The sequence below is a fragment of the Chelonoidis abingdonii genome, chromosome 1 (genome assembly GCF_003597395.2).
Source record: "Chelonoidis abingdonii isolate Lonesome George chromosome 1, CheloAbing_2.0, whole genome shotgun sequence".
In the NCBI taxonomy this organism is placed as follows: Eukaryota; Metazoa; Chordata; order Testudines; family Testudinidae; genus Chelonoidis; species Chelonoidis abingdonii.
Window position 1 is genome coordinate 276,176,865 of NC_133769.1, and position 20,203 is coordinate 276,197,067.

General features: G+C 41.0%; 1 protein-coding gene across 1 annotated transcript in view; it reads right to left on the reverse strand.

The window, feature by feature from the left end:
* GPC6 (glypican 6) overlaps window positions 1-20,203 on the reverse strand; it is a 1,246,313-nt gene that overhangs the window by 467,308 nt on the left and 758,802 nt on the right. The gene's annotated exons all lie outside the window — the stretch shown is intronic.

Sequence of the window (20,203 nt, forward strand, 5' to 3'; positions counted from 1 at the left end):
GGAAGCAGTAGCTCTAGGCAACACCAGGGCTAAAGCGGTGTGCCAGGCCCTAACAGACATTTTTGCCAGGGTAGGTTGGCCCTCCGATATCCTTACAGATTCAGGATCTAATTTCCTGGCAGGCACCATGAAAGACCTGTGGGAAACTCATGGGGTGAATCACTTGGTTGCCACCCCGTACCACCATCAAACCAATGGCCTGAGACACTTTGTTGTCTGTTGAAGGCATTGTGCCCTAACAAGGTATTACGCCAGTTTTCCAGGGCACAGCTGCAAGTCAAAGATAGGTCTAGGCAGGCAGCTGTTAGTGCCATCCCATCTGCATGAAGGCCATTGTTTATGAGAGCAATGCCACATTAACGCCAACTGCCTGTTGTGCCAAAATGACAAACATGAACAACAGAACAAAAGATGGCAATAGAGATGCAGGCACTTGATTTTGCCAAAGAATGTTTGAATTGCTGTAGGTTCCTGGGAAACCCATCAAGAACACAGGTGTGCAAACATAAGTGACAAAAAGTGCAACCCACAAGCAGTCTCATGGAGTGCATACTAATACAAGAAAACCTTCTCAAACATGAACAAGTCAAAAGAACACAGCCCCAAAAGCTAGAGCTGTATCTACACCTTGAAAAACAGGCATTGAATCTAAGATACATACTGTAACTCTCACTGATGTCAGAGCATATGGTGATCTTTTATGAAGGGCAATGCAAAAGATGTACTGGGCACATATTAGTCCTTCACTAAATCCTTAATGTTATCCTGGCTAACGTGGGAGGACACACATTAGGGTAAAGACACAAAAAAGTTACTTGCAAATTGGAACTACTACGACAAGTACATAGACAGCATGTGTTCTCACATTAATCAGTACCCTTAGTTGAATTATCAATTACAAATAATATTTGTTGTAAATTTAGGGTGTTTTTCTGTTGCTAATCAGTTCTGATTTCTGCGAAATTATTCATTATTCATAAATATTTGCACAACATTGAGCAAACAGTTTTCACCATATGAGTTATTCACAGATTCAACTATCTGCTTGTGTGATTGGATGACAAAGCTTTTGAACAGGAGTTCAATAACTATTAATATGCTTTTCACATTAATCTTCAAACAAATACTCATGCATTCCATAACCCACAAAAAACTTTGGAGATTTGTGAACTTCTGCAGAAATATCCAGCTATTACTTGAATACTCATAAATAACACAACCCCATTAATAGCAGCAGAATGATACAGGACTATTTTACTCAAATATATTTGCAAATCTGATTTTTATTATTTGAGCAGCTATGCAAATGAATTAGGTCAACGAGATGTAATAAACTGGTACATTGTTTCCCTTTAAGGCTGATAGCCTCAGTCCACCTACATACATAAACATCATTCTCCTGATATGTTGTCATCTACAGAAATCATTTCCACATGTGGGCATGAACTAGTCTAGTATGAGGGACCAAATAATAAATATCTGGTAAACAGTTATTAACAACTAAGTTAAAAATATAGGACTCTGGGGTGAAACATTGGCTTTACTGGGGCATATGGCTTTTTTGCCACCAATATCACTGGGACCAGGATTTTGCCCATGAGGTCTATGTGCAAGAAAGAAAAATGAAAATTTTGCTTAATGAAAAAAGATACATGTGCCACTGAAACCCATGGAGTTTCCGTGGTTGGAACAATATATTTCTGAATAAACTATAAATAAATATGGCTATAAAGATCAGCTTCCCTCTAAAATTCTTAGTTTTTAGTGGTCAAGGGACAGGGGGGATGGGGGTTGTCTAAGACTATTTTTTCCTGATAAGAAATATGGACTAAGACTTCTACGACAGATGCATAAGAGAGAAAGAAATAATAGATCTTTTTCTTCTATGAAAACAAAGGGCTAATAAATCTTTTAATCTGCAGAATACGTCTCTAGCACAGAAGGTAGATTATGACACAAAATTACATTGCACTGAGATCTATTAAATTGTGGAATAGTCTCTCAAGTATGTGGTGGAAGCCCAGTTGCTTGAGCTATTTAAAACTAGACAGGGAAATGTACCAGAGTAAGTATTGCTGGGAACAATCGAACATTCACCCAGGGGGATGAACTAGATGATTGAATAGGCATTTTCCCTTTCTAATTTCCATGGTTTTGTAGTATTGCAAGAACAATGGGATGTTATTAAATCAAGTATATTCTTGTGTGAGTTTAGTAAAAGTTGTGCCCAAACTTTGCTGCCTACTATTTCTGTAGCTTCCTGAGACGTTTTCATCTCTTTCAGTAAATCAGGTTTTACTTGCTGACTAGACCAGTAGATAATTTATAAAACAGTCAGGAAGTCAGTTCTTTCCTTAACTTAACAGGTGCTTGGAGAAGAGACCCATTAGAATGTCAGGGTGCAGCTAGAAAATGGCCTTTCCCATTTACTGAGGCAGTAACTCTTTTGCCAGGTTCATTTCATGGTCTAGATCAAAAAGTGAACACCAGCATTCTATCATGACTTTAAGAAAAACAACAATAATGAAGTCCCAGAGTCATAAGAAAAAAAAATTAATAGCACTAAAGGCAAATGTACCTTGTTAAGGATAGTAGAACTGTTCAAATCTACTGCAAAGCATCAAGATGGCAAATGTATTGATATTTGAGTATCATTGTTTGGGTTTACAGATATTTTTTTCATGAGTGATATTTGCTTTAAATCATTTATCATTGGAAAGGACACCTTCTGCAAATAGTTTATCTTTATTCTCTCTTGAAATCAAACCTGTTTTTACATTCTGTAGCAGCAAATCCTGAGATATGAATATTGATGGGAGAAGCTCTTGGCAGCCCTATGGCTCATACCTGCCAATGCCCATTTCTTATCCACTACACAGTAAAAGAGACAGAGAACTGAGAGTTGCAGATTTGCAGTCACCCTTCTCTTCCCCCTACAGGGTTCTCCAACCAACATTTCATTGGAAGCAATTGTTCCAAATTCTGAGTCCTTTCCAAAAAAGTCAACAAATGTCACTATACCTTTAACAGCAATCAGAACAATCGGTTGCACTGGGTTGTGGACTCCCAGCTTGAGGAATCAGTAAATTGGTAATATTAATACTGGCTGAAGTTTAAACATGGATTATGAAATGCATATAATCAATTATTGCTTGTCCCAGATAGTAGCTCACAACTGTAAATTTCCTATATATGACATTCATAGTTATGCTTTGCTGTCATTTGTTGATTAAGCTGAACGACTACTATAAAAATGCACTCACTGTAACTGAACTCAGGAAAATAATGCAAGGCTTTTACTACATCAATGCCATTTCTTTTCTTCTGTTAGTTCTTTGATTTATCAGTGTTATTCATTCTCATAATGAATAATCTACTGACCTCAATAATTCATTAAAAAGGACATCTTCCATTTTAGATATAAATTTGCAATTTTCCCCACAGACCTGAGGTAATTCCACTTTTAATTCACTTAATTTATTCATTTTAGAAGAGCTGAATCATGAATCAACATATTTTACATATATTTAAAGAAAATTAAGATGCTTCCACTTCATTTTAAACATTACCCTACATCTTTACAGCTAAACCTCTCATAATTGAGATTTTGTACAGGAGGATGAGGAGAGATTTGATAATCATGAACTTCCATTATTAGCATTTTTCTATCATAAGGTATCAAAATTTTAGGTAAGAAAAAGCTACCACCATTCTACTTGGGAGCAAATTTTGCTCAGTATTTTCTGGGCTTTTAAATCACATGGTCAGTACTCTGGATTTCCTTATACAATAGACTAAGATGGCTTTGTTCTCCTTGCAAATGTAAGTATTGTTATCTGATGCTGATTTTACATCAGTGTAACTCAACTGACCCAAATGAAATTATAAATAGGGAGTAACATTGTATGAGAAAGTACAGCCAATCCTACGAGCCAGATCCTCTGTTGCTAAGATATTGTATAAAATATGCACTTAATATTTGATTCAATCCAGATTTTCCAGTTCTATTCTGTTCGGATATCACACACAATGCCATGACAACACAGCAGTAATTTAAATATATACTTTTTCTCATTAAATAGAAATGACCTAAAAAACAGAATTTATATATGTAAAACAAAATACATGTAAGTATGCTGTATCTGTTGGGGTCAGGGAAGTAATGAGCATCATATTTGTCATTATATGCAAGCATAACGACATTGCCAGTGTAGCTGCGCAGAATTTTCCTTCCACATGTTTTAGCTGATGGTAGGTTTAATTAAGTTTCTCAGAAAATTCACAAAACTAAAAAACTTTTTGTTGAATGAAATTGTCACCATTTAAAATGTGGTGCAATTTTGTTTCCACAGCAGAAATACTGTTATTAGTCTACCAACACTAGTGGTTGAAGAGAGCTGTAAATCATTGGAGTAAAACTCCAATCCAGTGAGACAATCAACTGGATGAATGCTGCAGGACACACCACTAACCCACCATAAAATCAGGAGCCTTCCGAAGTGAAAAAGGACCAACAGGTGTTGCAGTGTCTATTAAACAACCCTATGGGGGTACAACTTCACCTCTAAGTTGGGGGTATGACTGTAGTTTCTTCAGGGTCCGGTCTCTCATAAATGGCTTGAAACATGAAACTTGAAAATAAACACCACAGTTTTTTCTTCATGCAAATCCACCAATCACATACAATTGTCACTGGCTTTGCACAGCTCTAATTACAAGTAATGCCATAAATCTGCTTCCCTCTCATATTCACAGAATCATCCTTTCATATTCCTCAGATCATTTCCTACTTTCTGTAACACCACTCCAATTTCTCCCCATCACCCCTTCTTCCTTCATACTTTATTTTATTTATCATACAACTGTCTAGGTATATTTAATGCTGTCTCAGCAGAGGGAAATGGACTAGATCAGTTTTTCTCAAACTGAGGTCGCTGCTTGTGTAGGGAAAGCCCCTGGCGGGCCAGGCCAGTTTGTTTACCTGCTCCGTCTGCAGGTCCAGCCGATCACAGCTCCCACTGGCCGCGGTTTGCCACTGCAGGCGAATGGGAGCTGCTAGAAGCAGTGGCCAGCACATCCAGCAGCTCCCATTGGCCTGCAGCGGCGAAACACAGCCAGTGGGAGCCGCGATCGGCTGGACCTGCAGATGGGGCAGGTAAACAAACTGGCCTGGCCTGCCAGGGGCTTTCCCTACACAAGCGGTGACCCCAGTTTGAGAAACACTGGACTAGATGACCTTTTGAGGTCTCATTCAGCACTGCATTTCTTTGATTCTATCTCCTTTGCAGATGATACAAAACTACTCAAGATAGTTAAGTTCCAGCCAGACTGTGAAGAGCTACAAAAGGATCTCATAAAACTGGGTGACTAGGCAACAAAATGGCAGATGAAATTCAATGTTGATAAACGCAAAGTAATGCACATTGGAAAATATAATCCGAACTGTACATATAAAATGATGGGGTCTAAATTTGCTGTTACCACTCAAGAAAGAGATCTTGGAGTCATTGTGGATAGTTGTCTGAAAACATCTACTGCAGCAGAAGTAAAAAAGGTGAATAGAATGTAGGCAGTCATTAAGAAGGGGATAGATAATAAGACAGAAAATATCATATTGCCTCTATATAAATCCATGGTACATCCACACCTTGACTATTGCACGTAGATGTGGTCGCCCCATCTCAAAAAAGATATATTGGAATTGGAAAAGGTTCAGAAAAAGGCAATAAATTAATGATTAGGGGTATGGAATGCTGCCATATGAGGAGAGATTAATAAGACTGGGACTTTTCGGCTTGGAAAAGAGATGTCTAAGGGGATGATAGAAATCTATAAAATCATGACTGGTGTGGAGAAAGTAAATAAGGAAGTGTTATTTACTCCGTCTCATAACACGAGAAGTAGGGGTCACCAAATGAAATTAATAGGCAGCAGGTTTAAAACAAGCTAAAGGAAGTTTTCCTTCACACAATGCACAGGAAAGCTGTGGAACTCCTTGACAGAGGATGTTATGAGGGCCCAGAATATAACAGGGCTCAAAAAAGAACTAGAAAAGTTCATGGAGTATAGGTCTATCAATGGCTATTAGCCAGGATGGGCAGGGATAGTTTGCCGGAAGCTGGGAACGGGCAACAAGGGATGGATCACTTGATGATTACCTGTTCTGTTCATTCTCTCTGGGACACCTGGTATGGCATTGGCCACTGTCAGACGATAGGATACTGAGCTAGATGAATCATTGGTCTGACCCAGTATGGCCGTTCTTATGTTATGTTCCTAGCGCTCTAGATGCAGCTGATGGGAATATAACTTTTTCCCACATTACTCACATCATGTAAAAAATGTTCCTGCCTTTCCATGATTTCTTGATATATTAAATCCTTTCTCTTGCTAATACAACTAAGTCTCTGAGCTGACTAGTCTTCCCATGTGTGACGCATGGCTAGAGAGGGTTAAACATCCACAAAATAAATAACCCACAAAAGACATGTGGGGAGATAATGTTTGTGTTTTTACATATGTATGAGTAGGGTCGATTGGTGTTTATGCTGTATTCTGATAATTCAGAGGTCAAAAGAACATCCTACCATTTAAACAAATTGTAAACATGGGATATCACAGTATTCAGCTCTCTTTAAAATGTTCTGTGAATGGTGAAGGAAAAAGCAAAAGGCTTTATGTTAATTCATACAGCTAAGTACCAGTGATGGACCTCTTTCAAAGTCATCCTAATTAACTTTTGTTTCCTCAAGGAAATCCCCGGAAGACATGATATTGTATAAAAGATCCTTAGGTTCTGATTCTGTCATCTCAGATATGAATAGACTTCATCAGAGGAAGTTTGAGTCGCAAGACTAAGGTCCCAGTTATGCTGGTATGCCCTGAATATAAGATTTGGACATTAGACTACGATCTATGAACTGAACTCTAAAGGAACTTTTTGCAACTACAAAGCTCACCATCTCTGCTATGAATCTGCACCTCAATGACTTGAACTTATGTCTGTATTTCACGTGGAGGGTGGTGAAGCACTGGAGTGAGTTACTTAGGGAGGGGGTAGAATCTCCTTCCTTAGAGGTTTTTAAGGCCCGGCTTGACAAAGCCCTGGCTGGGATGATTTAGTTGGTGTTGGCCCTGCTTTGAGCAGAGGGTTGGACTAGATGACCTCCTGAGGTCCCTTCCAACCCTGATATTCTATGACTCTATGTATATTGATATTCTAACCATACTCTCTCTCTTTTGTTTTTTAAAGTTTTTTAGTTTAATAAGAATTGGCTGTAGTGTGTATTTGGGTAAGATCTGAAACATTCATTAACCTGGGAGGTAATGTGTCCAATCCTTTGGGACTAGTAGAACCATTTCTTTTAGCTGATGAAATAAGATTTACAGAAATTTTCCTCATATTTGACGTGGTACCTGGATGATGGCCTGAGGCTGGATCACTTTAAGGGAACTGTGTTGTTTGGACTCCTGAGTAGCCAGAGAGGTAATTAAAGTATCAGAGGGGTAGCCATGTTAGTCTGGATCTGTACAAGCAGCAGAGAATCCTGTGGCACCTTATAGACTAACCGAAATTTTGGAGCGTGAACTTTCGTGGGTGAATACCCACTTTGTCAGACACAGGTAGTGGAAATTTCCAGGGGTAGGTATATATATGCTAGCAAGCAAGCTACGCATTGATGGAAATCCATCAACCTCATGAAGAAACTTGCACAAATACAGACAGATTCATCTTCCTTTTCCAAATCAAACGGATGGTACATCATACCAAATGGACTAAAGGTAAAAATCCACTGCTATCTACATACTACACAGACCACAGGGAGATTATGCCATACACTATCAAAGAAACTGAGGAACCAACTGATCAGCATCCTATACAACAAACAGGAAAACATCAAAAAGAGCTTTCCAACCTGGAGAACTTTCATTAATAACCAAACTTCCATAAAACGGACTTCACTAAAAATAGACAGGAGATCTACAGCCATCACTTCACCTCTCTACAAAGGAAAAAGGACTGTAAGCTGTCTTAACTCTTACCTGCCACATGGGGACACAACCGTAGTACCCTAACCCACCCAGCAATATCGTCAATCCATCCAACTACAACTCCGCCAGAGAAAAGTCTGTCCTATCTCGGGACTTCTTTCTGCCCTGCCACCCCCACCAACATGATACAGTTCTGTGTGATCTGGAAGCCTACTTTCGCCTCTACGACTCAAAGAATACTTCCAGAAACAACACTGAACAGTGCACTGATACACAGTACCCTCCCACCAACAGCACAGAAGAAGAACTCCACATGGACTCCCTCTGAGGGTCGAAATACAGTCTGGATCTATACATTGAATGCTTCGCCGACGTGCACAGGCAGAAATTGTGGAAAACAACACCACTTGCTCATAACCTAGTCTGCAGAACGCAATTCATCCACAGCTCCAGAAACCACCCTGACATTATCATCAAAAAGGCTGATAAAGGAGGTGCTGTTTCATCATGAACAGGTCTGACTACCAAAAGAGGCCGCCAGACAACTCTCCATACCAGATTCTACAGGCCACTTCCCTCAGATCCACTGAGGAATACACTAAGGAACTGCACCATCTACTCAGGACACTCCCTACACTAACACCGGAACAAATCAGCATACCCTTAGAGCCCCGACCAGGGTTATTCTATCTACTACCCAAGATCCACAAACCTGGAATATCTGGACGCCCCTCATCTCGGGCATTGCACTCTCACTGAAGGACTGTCTGGATATGTGGACTCTCTACTCGACCCTATGCACCAGCACTCCCAGCTATCTCCGTGACACCACTGATTTCCTGAGGAAATACAATGCAATTGGTCACCTCCCAGAAAACACCATCCTAGCCACCATGGATGAACAGCCTCTCTACACAAACATCCCACACCAGATGGAATACAAGCTGTCAGGAACAGTATCCCTGATGATGCCACAGCACAACTGGCTGCTGAGCTCTGTGCCTTTATACTCACACACAACTATTTCAAGTTTGATGACAATATATATCTCCAGATCAGTGCACTGCTATGGGCACCCGCATGGCCCCACAATACGCCAATTTTTTATGGCTGACTGGAACAACCTTCCTCAGCTCTCATCCACTCACGCCCCTTCTCTACCTACGCTACATTGATGACATCTTCATCATCTGGACCCATGGGAAGGAGACTCTAGAAAAATTCCACACGATTTCAACAACTTCCACCCCACCATCAACCTCAGCCTGGACCAATCTACACAGGAGGTCCACTTTCTAGACACCACGGTGCAATAAGTGATGGTCACATTACACCACCCTATATCGAAACCTGCCGACCGCTATGCCTACCTTCATGCCTCCAGCTTCCACCGGCACATCCCGATCCATTGTCTACAGCCAACACTGAGGTACAACCGCATCTGCTCTAACCCCTTAGACAGAGACCACATCTACAAAATCTCCACCAAGCTTCTCAAACTACATACCCGCACCAGGAAATCAGGAAACAGATCAACAGAGCAGACTGTTACCCAGGAGCCTCCTACTGCCAAGACACAACCCAAGAAAGAAACCAACAGGATTCACTGGCCATCACATACAGCCCCCAGCTAAAACCCTCCAACGCATCATCAGAGATCTACAACCATCCTGGGACATGATCTCACACTTTCACAGGTCTTGGGTGGCAGGCCAATCCTTGCCCACAGAAACCTGCCAACCTGAAACGCATTCTCACCAGCAACTGCACACCGTACCATAGTAACTCTACCTCAGGAACCAATCCATGCAACAAACTCGATGCCAACTCTGCCACATATCTACACCAGCGACACCATCACAGACCTAACCAGATCAGCCATACCATCACTGGTTCATTCACTTGCACGTCCACCAATGTAATATACGCCATCATATGCCAGCAATGCCCCTCTGCTATGTACATCAGCCAAACTGGACAGTCACTATGGAAAAGGATAAATGGACACAATCAATTAGGAATGGCAATATACAAAAACCTGTAGGAGAGCACTTCAACCTCCCTGGCCACACTATAGCAGACCTTAAGGTGGCCATCCTGCAGCAAAAAAACTTCAGGACCCAGACTTCAAAGAGAAACTGCTGAGCTTCAGTTCATCTGCCAAATTTGACACCATCAGCTCTGGACTAAACAAAGACTGTGAATGGCTTGCCAATTACAGAAACAGTTTCTCTCCCTTGGTTTTCACACCTCTACTGCTAGACAGGGCCCCATTCTCCTGATTGAACTAACCTCGTTATCTCTAGCTTGCTTGCTAGCATATATATACCTGCCCCTGGAAATTTCCCATACCTGCGCCTGACGAAGTGGGTATTCACCCACGGAAGCTCACGCTCCAAAACTTCTGTTAGTCTATAAGGTGCCACAGGATTCTCTGCTGCTTTGAGGTAATTAAGTTGTTTTACAATGGCTTGGTAAATCTAAGTACTGGAATATCCACCAGTTTGGGATTTGGCTTGCCCTATTCTTTGCAGTTCACCCTAACTGAGTGACCACATCTGGCTCCCCACTAGGACACTGGTCACACCATGTTCTGATATTTCCCCCAGTCCCTCTTATCTCTCCGACATGACACCTTTATGTTAAGTAATGCCCTTGTATTTGACTGATCGTAGACTAGTTGGTAAGCACTTTGCAATACTTTTGAAGTTTGGATGAAACATGCTGTTAATACACTATTGTAGTGTCTTTCCCCTACAGAGTTTTGTAAAACAATGATACCATGAAGTGGCTCCATTTAAAGATATTTCTCAATAATTTGTTCAAGCTGCAGTTTTTCTCTAATTTTTTTTCTTATTGGCTTTTAATGCTGACATCAGATAACAAAAGGTGTCAGTTCAACAGTCCAGTAGACCTAAGTCCTCTACTTATTGACAGAAAAAGTACAGCACAGGCCGTGGAAGTACACATTTATGTGTAGCACTGCATTGTCTCACCAATGATGCTTCAGCCCTGAGCTGGAAGGACCAAACAACTCTGGAGAAGCGAAAGGGTTAAGTAAATGTGAAATAAATTGTTGGCCTCTCTTCTGAGACTGCCTTCAAGGACACCTATCATAACAGTAGACTTTTTATGAGATAAGCACCTGTCCATAAGGGACAGGGCTGTAATCACCAACACATTTCACATAGGCCACCAAGCAGCAATCAGACGGTAACAGCATTCAGTCATTACCAGCGTGAGCTCCTCCAGATCTCCATAAGACTATGATTTAGTCACGGGTATTTTTAGTAAAAGTCATGTGCAGGTCATGGGCAATAAACAAAAAGTCACAGCCAGTGACCTGTCCATGACTTTTACTAAGAATACCCCTAGCTAAATCCCAGGTGCTGGGGGGCAGGCACTCCAGCAGACACTGCTGCTCTGGGTGACTGTGCTCTGGTGGTCGCTGCTGTGGCGTGGAGTGGGGCTGCCCAGGGGCCCCGCCACTACTGCTACTCCTCCAGGTCAGGGGCAGCCCAGAGGCCCTATCACTGCTCCTCTGGGTGGGGCCTGGGAACAGCTGCCTGGGGTCACCCAAGCAGCGGCTGGTGTGGTTAGCCCCGGGGCCGCCCCAGCTGGTTGGGTGGCCCTGAGGTCAGCCACACCAGCTGCGGAAGTCATGGAGGTCCTGGAAAGTCAGAGAATCCATGACTTCTGTGACCTCTGTGAAAGACTCCCAGCCTTAGTTATTAGTCCCTTTTGCCCTGCCCTGTGGTGGGGAGGAATGTTGACAAGAAAATTTACAAGTAGACTATTACATGGCTAAGCAGTGAAGCTCACCCGCTTTAAGAGCTTCAGAAATGCATACTTAAAGTCTACTACGGAGTTACACATACACACACACACACACACACACACACACACATCAGAAAGAATAATCTTATCTTGATCATGAAGATAAAAATAAAGGTGACTCAGCACATTTTGCTAACACAACATTTTTTCTAAGTGATCTTTTCTGTGAGTCAGTATCTGTTCCATGTCATATCATAGCCAGCAATAAGAATATGTTAGCTCTTTACACACTCAATTGTGTAGGTCCTAGCTCACTACACCAGCACTGTTAATGCAAATAAACCAAACTTTATTTGTATTATTGCTCATAAATCCCCACACTCTATTGACATTTCCTAAAGTAATGTCCTTGTAGCACTGAATCTCTGCAGATGGAATTATGAAAGATAAAGGTTCAAAACTTTCTTCAAGGATAGCCTATGATATAGCACTCTGCTTTCTCTTCTGATAACACCTCTTTCAAATAGTGTTTTGTATTGTCATGCTACAGCTCTTGTTCAGGTCCTGGCTCATAGAGCATTCTAATATGGAGAGGAATAAATATCTTGACCAATAAATAATTGAGTAAAAAAGATGAATAATGCAAGTCAATATATTTTCATAGCTTTTTTTTTGTTGGTACCACTGTATAAACATTGTCCCTCTAGCAATCCTAAACCAGCAAACAAAACATGGTTAACCACTTTGATTACGGATATTCAGAGTAAGCAGGAATTTGTCAAGTTGGCTGGAGTGGAGGATTTTATTTGTTTGCTCTGTTTTGTTTTATGCAATCTCTTTTCTTTTTTTGTTTGCAATCAAATGTTGCAGGACATATGAGTTACCACTACAAACAGGAACTGCTCGGTCTATAGTTTGAATCCTGTCTCTGACTTTGTCTACCTAGAAGTTACTTCAGTATAACTTATTCCGCTCAGGGTTGTGAAATATCCACAGAGCCAGTGTAGGCAGTTTAGGGTAACCATACATCCCACTTTGGACAGGATAGTCCCTTTTTTAAGCTCTGTCCCGGCCGTCCCAACTTTTTTGGCAAAAGTGGCTTGAGCAGTTAGCAAGAGCAAACAGAACAAATGCTCACTTGTCAAAAAAAAAAGGGGTGCAATTCGGGGGAGTGAGCAGCAGTGCCAGCCCTGCACAGAGGCAGATGCAGGGCGCATGGGGGGGGGAGTATGAGGGGATTGAGCAAGCAGTAACCCCAGGCTGGGGCGGGAGGGGGGTAGGCAGGACTCAGGCAAGCATCTTGGGCCAGCCTTCCTGGGGTGTGAGGAGGCTCAGGCAAATGTTCAAGACATAGAATCATAGATTCATAAATATCAGGATTGGAAGGACCTCAGGACGTCATTAGTCCAACCCCTGCTCAAAGCAGACCAATCCCCAACTAAATCATCCAGCTAGGGCTTTGTCAAGCTGACCTTAAAAACCTCTGAGAAGGAGATTCCACCACCTCTCAAGATAACCCATTCCAGTGCTTCACCACCCTCCTAGTGAAATAGTTTTCCTAATATCCAACCTAAACTTCCCACTGCAACTTGAGACCATTACGCCTTGTTCTGTCATCTGGTACCACTGAAAACAGTCTAGAACCCTCTTTGGACCCCCTTTCAGGTAGTTGAAATCAGCTACCAAATCCCCCTCTTCTTCTCTTTGCAGACTAAATAATCCCAGTTCCTCAGTCTCTCCTCACAAGTCATGTGCCCCAACCTCCTAATCATTTTTGTTGCCCTCCACTGGACTCTTTCCATTTTCCACATCCTTCTTGCAGTGTGGGGCCAAAACTGGATGCAGTACTCCAGATGGTCCACACCAATGCCAAACAGAGGGAAATGATTATGTTCCTCGCGTCAGCTGGCAATGCTCCTACTTATACAGCCCAAAATGCCATTTGCCTTCTTGGCAACAAGGCACACTGTTGACTCATACCCAGCTTCTGATCCACTGTAACCCTAGTCCTTTTCTGCAGAACTGCTGCCTAGCCACTTGGTCCCTAGTCTGTCGCAGTGCATGGAATTCTTCCTGCCTAAGTGCAGGACTCTGCACATGTCCTTGTTGAACCTCATCAGATTTCTTCGGTCCATCCTCTATTTATTCTAGGCCCTCTGTATCCTATCCTACCTCCAGCATATCTACTTCCTCCCAGTTAAGTGTCATCTGCAAAGTTGCTGGGGTGCAATCCTGCCTCCTCCAGATCATTAATGAAGATATTGAACAAACTGGGCCTTGGAGCACTTCGCTTGACAGTGGGCTGAACTAGACATGGAATATTGATCATACCCGTTGAGTCCGAGGATCTAGCCAGCTTTCTATCCACCTTATAGTCCATTATCCAGCCCATCTTCTTTAACTTACTGGCGAGAATACTGTGTGAGACCTTATCAAAAAGCTTTGGCTAAAGTCAAGGATTAACTATCCACTGCTTTCCCCTCATCCACAGACTCAGTTATCTATTCTAGATTCAATTAGGTTAGTCATGTATGACTTGCCCTTTGAGAATCTATGCTGACTGTTCCTGATCACTTTCCTTTCCTCAAAGTGCTTCAAATCGATCCTTGAGGACCTGCTCCATGATTTTCTAGGACTGAGGTGAGGCTGACTGCCTGTAGTTCCTGGATCCACCTTCTTCCTTTTTTAAAGATGGGCACTACATTAGCCTTTTTCCAGTATCCGCTCCCCCAATCACCATGAGTTTTCAAAGATAATGGCCAATGGCTCTGCAATCACACCTGCCAACTCCTTTAGCACCCTCAGATGCAGTGCATCCGGAGCCATGGACTTGTGCTCATCCAGCTTTTCTAAATAGCCCTGAACCGCAGCAGGTCACCTCCTCCCCATACTGTGCTGCCTAGTGCAGTAGTTTAGGAGCTGACCTTGTTCATGAAGACAGAGGCAAAAAAAAGCATTGAGTACATTAGATTTTTACACATCCTCTGTCACTAGTTTGCCTCCCCCATTCAGTAAGGGACCCACACCTTCCTTGACCTTCTTCTTGTTGCTAACATACCTGTAGAAACCTTTCTTGTTACTTTTAACATGCCTTGCCAGCTGCAACTCCAAGCCAGCTCTGTGCAGTGTCCCATTTTCCCTTTGAGAAATATGGTCACCCTAAGACAGCACTCTCTCCTGTCGGTTTAGAGCATCTCCACCACAAGCACTACAGTGTACAAGCTGCACTGATGCTTCAGCACCACTCTGAGTGCTGTAGTGTAGATATAGCCTCTCACAGTAGCAATGCTGGAGGCTTCAGAAAAGATACTAAATTCCTACAATATGCTTAAACTAAACCAACCGGGGAAATTTCTCTTGGACCTCACCAGCGATCCTTTTATATCTTCATCCACAAATATTGATAATCTATATTCATTTTGTCTACTTTAACTGCCAGCAATATTTTTATACATTTAAATGCCCATTCTTTGTTTGAAAAAATATTATTATTTGCCTCAATTCCCTCAACAATATCCTCTTGCAATGAATTCTTTAGGTTCACTATACAGTACATTGCTTTAATAAACTTTGTCTTCTATCTGATTTTATGGTCTTCAATGTGAATTGGATCAGGTCTTAAGTTCGCTGCATTTTAATTTCTTTAGGAGCCCTCTATCTCTCGTGTTATGGAAAAGGGTAAATACAACCATTCAATTAATCTGCTTTATACCATTTACTGTTCTATTTATTTCTAAAAAATCTCCTTCTACTCTTCACCTTGCCAACTAAACAGTCCTAGTCTTTAAATATATATAAGCTCCACTGCAATATTTCTGTTGCCTTTGTTGTGTTTTATTTATTTATTTGTTACATCTTTTTTAAGATGAGGCAGCAAAACCGAACTGTCCTTTGAAGAAGCCTGGCAATGCATTTAGGTTATTAGAAATAACGAGACATTCAGGGAGTTAAGACATATGATAATGTCAAATGGGAACACAATAAAGTGATCAATTAGTGTGTGTCAAAGGAAGAGAGATGAAAAAGCATACCTTGAGTTTAATATATTTTACATTTAAAAAGCACCAGGCCAAATCTGTAAGTCCTTGACTTTAAGTAAGGGAAACTCACTGTAAGTCAGTCTGAGAATTTTGTCTGAGTAAGGACTTCAGCATTTGGGCCCATATGCAAAATTTAATGTACAGACTTAATAAAAAATACCTTTGTGTTTTACTTTTTGCATTAATGCATATTTAAAGCTGTTAATATGTTTTATTATATCAAACACATTCTTTTCTCTCTTATATTTCTCCCTTTTATTGCTTTTTCAGCTAAGATACCAAAATGTAAGGGATAGGAAGAAAATTAGTATTGGACCTAAAATAATGTGTCAAACTAGGAGAGTCACACAGCCTCCTCTATTAGTTTAAGAGACATAAGAGTTAGATGACTACAACACAACCAAAAGTATATTCCACCCGATAATTTTCACTTTCTGATTCAGAGCACAAGGGTGTGAACTGTTTATAGCCAATGTATTCCATTTCAGTATTAAATGCTGGAAGCTTAGATGGAATACATTGTACAACAATAATAAAATGTTCACTCAGAGTGAAGAGATTTTCTAAGTCTAGTACAATGGGCAAGAAAATAGCCTGAGGACTCCCAGAAGAGTTTCAATCATGAGGGTCTCTGTGGAAATTTCTGCCACTGGTCATACTGTGGTCCAATGTCTCTCCCTTTTACTCTAAAAAGGGATGTGGAGAGCAAGAAGAGATGATGAAAGATGTTCAGTGCTTATCTGTCCTACAAAAGTACATGTCATGCATGACAGATAGGATACCAAGAGCTTTCCCTAGGGCCTCTATTTCATATATTTTATGGAATGATAGCTTTCTTCCTTGAAGTTTACTTTAAGATCACCAGGACAAAAGTTTAAGTTTGGCTTCAGCCTTCTTTCTTTTGGATTGCGAGCCAAATGTCAAAGTAGCCACACACAATTGACAGAAAATATCACTGAAAATACTATTTTAGACTGGAAACTCAAAACTAAGGATCAAACTGAGTGAAAAACAAAGGTTCTTACCTCAGGCCCTCTTCACATGAACTGCTGGGCAGCATAATGCCTCCATGGCAACATAAAATTAACTTTAAAAATATTCAGTGGCAATATAATACAAAATTACCTATCAAGCTGGTAGATTTATAAAGTACTACACATTCATAGGATAAAATTACAAATCTTAACAGAAGGAAAGCATGAATGGAAGACATAAAGCAATCATCCACTGGAGAAAGTCAACAATAAAGGATCTTAATTCAAATTGGAAACACACTTCCTCCCTCCCCAAAGGAATAGAAACATAACATTTTTAGTCCCCAGTGACCAAGACTATGGCCAACAGGATTACTGTTAAATGATGGAGAATTTCAAATAGCAATCAAATCCTAAATTTAATAAAATAAAATAGAAACTGTATTATTCCCTGTCCCTTATTAATTTTGGCTAAAGGAGGAAAAATCTTCAAAGGCACTTTTCAAACACAAATAAGGGTAATTAGGTGCCCAGCTCCTACAGAAAGTCAATGAAGTTGATAGGTGTTGAATGCTGAACTCCCTTTTGTGGCTTAGTAACCTCCCCATAAAGGTTTCTTTACATCTACTGCCTTCAAAGCATTTACTGCTGACATATACCTGTTAGCTGTGTGAAAAGCCTGGTTAGTGTCTAGCAGTGGAGTTACCCAGTAGTCCCTTTGTGACTTTTAAAATTTACAATCAGACAAAGAAGAGAAAGGTTTCAGGCTGATTCTTCCCACAAAGGTCTTCTCATCATGTAAGGGACTTTCCTTTACATATCTTGCACTGCAATGTAGAATCTGCCTATGAAATACTTACCTCAGGATCTTACTGCATATTTTTCTATTGTTCTTCTGTGTGAATTATTTTATCAATTTAATCTGTCTAGATCACTCAGTGTAGTAGTTGGGTGCAGGATACTAGATTAAATGCTGTATCATCTTTATATGAATTTTCTCTGACCCTCTTTCAGTAGATTTTCTACAGTTTGTGTTTGATAAAAGTTCTCAGGACAGAGGCACAAATCTTCCTTTGAATTCCTTTTCATTGGAAGGAAGACACCTTTGCAGATACTTGTATTTTGCATTGAGCTATACAGGCTTGTAGATTTAGCATATTTCTTATTTGTTGTCAGCACACCAAGCAGGTTTTCTCATCACTGAAAATGGTTTCACTCTGTCTACACTGACGGAGCTGCACCTGTTGCTGACACCAGATATTGAATGTGAAAGATGATGCTTCAAAGAATTGATGCGTGAACTGATGCTGCTTATCACTGCTTGATGAGTTACATAGCTCAGGGCCATTCACTGTAAACGATCTGGGCTGCATTAGCCAGGGCTTGCCCTTTGATAGAAGTGCTCATGCAGGTAGATGCAGTCCCCAAGGTAACTAGGACCCAGCCCACTTAAGATTTGGAAACGTAGTGTAGAACAGGTGTCGGCAGCCTCTGACACGCGGCTCGCTAGGGTAAGCACACTGGCGGACCGGGCCAGTTTGTTTACCTGCCATGTTGGCAGGTTTGCAGGAGCGTGGCTCCCACTGGCCACTGTTCGCCATCCCAGGCCAATGGGTGTGGCGGGAAGCGCTGTGGGCCGAGGGATGTGATGGCCGCGGCTTCCTACCTCCTGCATTGGCCTGGGACAGTGAACCACTGCCAGCGGGAGCTGCGGTCCGCCGAACCTGTCGACGTAGCAGATAAAGAAACTGGTGAGCCGTGTGCCAGAGGTTGCTGACCCCTAGTGTAGAACATGACATTAAAGTGGGTCCTGATTTGGATGAGGAGTTCTATGATGTTCTGTCACCTATTAGTCATACTCAAGAAGTGAGCTGCAGCTTTCATATGGCCTTCTCAATCAGCTCCAAGAATGAACTGCTACATGTGTGGATGAAATGTAACAAGTGTGAAAACTCCTAGCATACCTCATTGCATTGCCACCACCATAATGCTAATACTTTGTTTCAGAATGGACTGTGCATCTTTTATATTACCACAGTTGAGAAAGGGTCACAAGCACCTTCATTCTTGCTCTCATTTTTTTTTATTATTTAAATTATAGGTGCTGTGTTTAGTGATGCTGTTACTAGAATGGAGCTGTTCTGTAAAAAAATATTAATACTGGATGTTCAACTGGTTATTAGGATGTTTACTGTACAAATATATAGGTTTTCTTTAATAGGGGTCTGTGAGGAACAACAAATAGGAAGGAAAAGAAATGAATAAGCCACTTTTCCACAAACACTTGACGGTTGGTCAGAGATAATGCCAGGACCGGTCTGCAAACACAGGATATCAAAAGAAGTCTGGTAGGTTTAAAAAGAAGATTCTCTCAAGACACAGGTACCTGATGAGGTGTTTGAAGAAATTAGGTCTACCTAAGTTACCACTGGGGAATGGTAAACTTTTAGGTAAGATATATCTGCATATAGAGTGCATGGCATTTTAAAATGCCCCTTCTCTAAAAGCTTTGTTTCTCCTGCAAAATAAACAAAACTGTTTTTTTCAGAAGGCTGTTTGATCATTGTATTTAGCACTGGTCACAGACCCAAAAAGGGAAGCACCACAGGTGCCTGAACTCCGTCCGACCAGCAGAATAAGTACAGTTGATAAACAGGGTATGACAGTCCATGGCCAGTCCAGGAATGGGAGAATTGCAAAATTCTGTCCCAAGAGCGATAAAGGCAGAAGTCTTCAAACTTGAGGGGAAGGGGTTGCAGGGACACCACCAAGGAAATGGAGGTGCAGCTAGCCCTGTTACCGTGACAGATGTCTATAGCTGAGATAGCCCAAACTCTTCGATTTTAAAAGGTTATTTTCAGCTCCTTACACCTTACTCAAAGTTCTACTTTCTTATTTTCAACCTAGTACATTTTGTTCTCAGTCAGGAAGGGAATTCTTTCTGGATGTTAAAATAAAAGTTGAGTAATCTTTATGCATAGAGAGAGAAAATGAAGTTTTTGTGTTGTGAGGAAAAAATATGAGACAGTGCAATACATAGAAGACAGTGATTTAAAAATCACAGACAAATATCAATGTTGGCACTTCCTGACTTCTGAGTGCTTCATTTTGTACCTACATTGATATTTTAATATAGTTTCTTTTAAAATGGAATGTTACTTTTATATCAGAGATCACAGCCCAGAGTCCAGTCTCATTTGAGGTTAATGGAACCAATTCTGCACAGATGCCTGCACAAATGAGATTTGAATCTGGTCCCATATGTATAATTTAGGATAAATTAGCACATCATTTAAACATAACCTAGGAAACCTGAATTCTTCAACTTCTAGCTGATGACTCTACTAGCTAAGCTATAATCATGTCAACTGACATCCATTTCAACTCTAATTAATATTCTTGACAAGTAGAGTTTTAGAC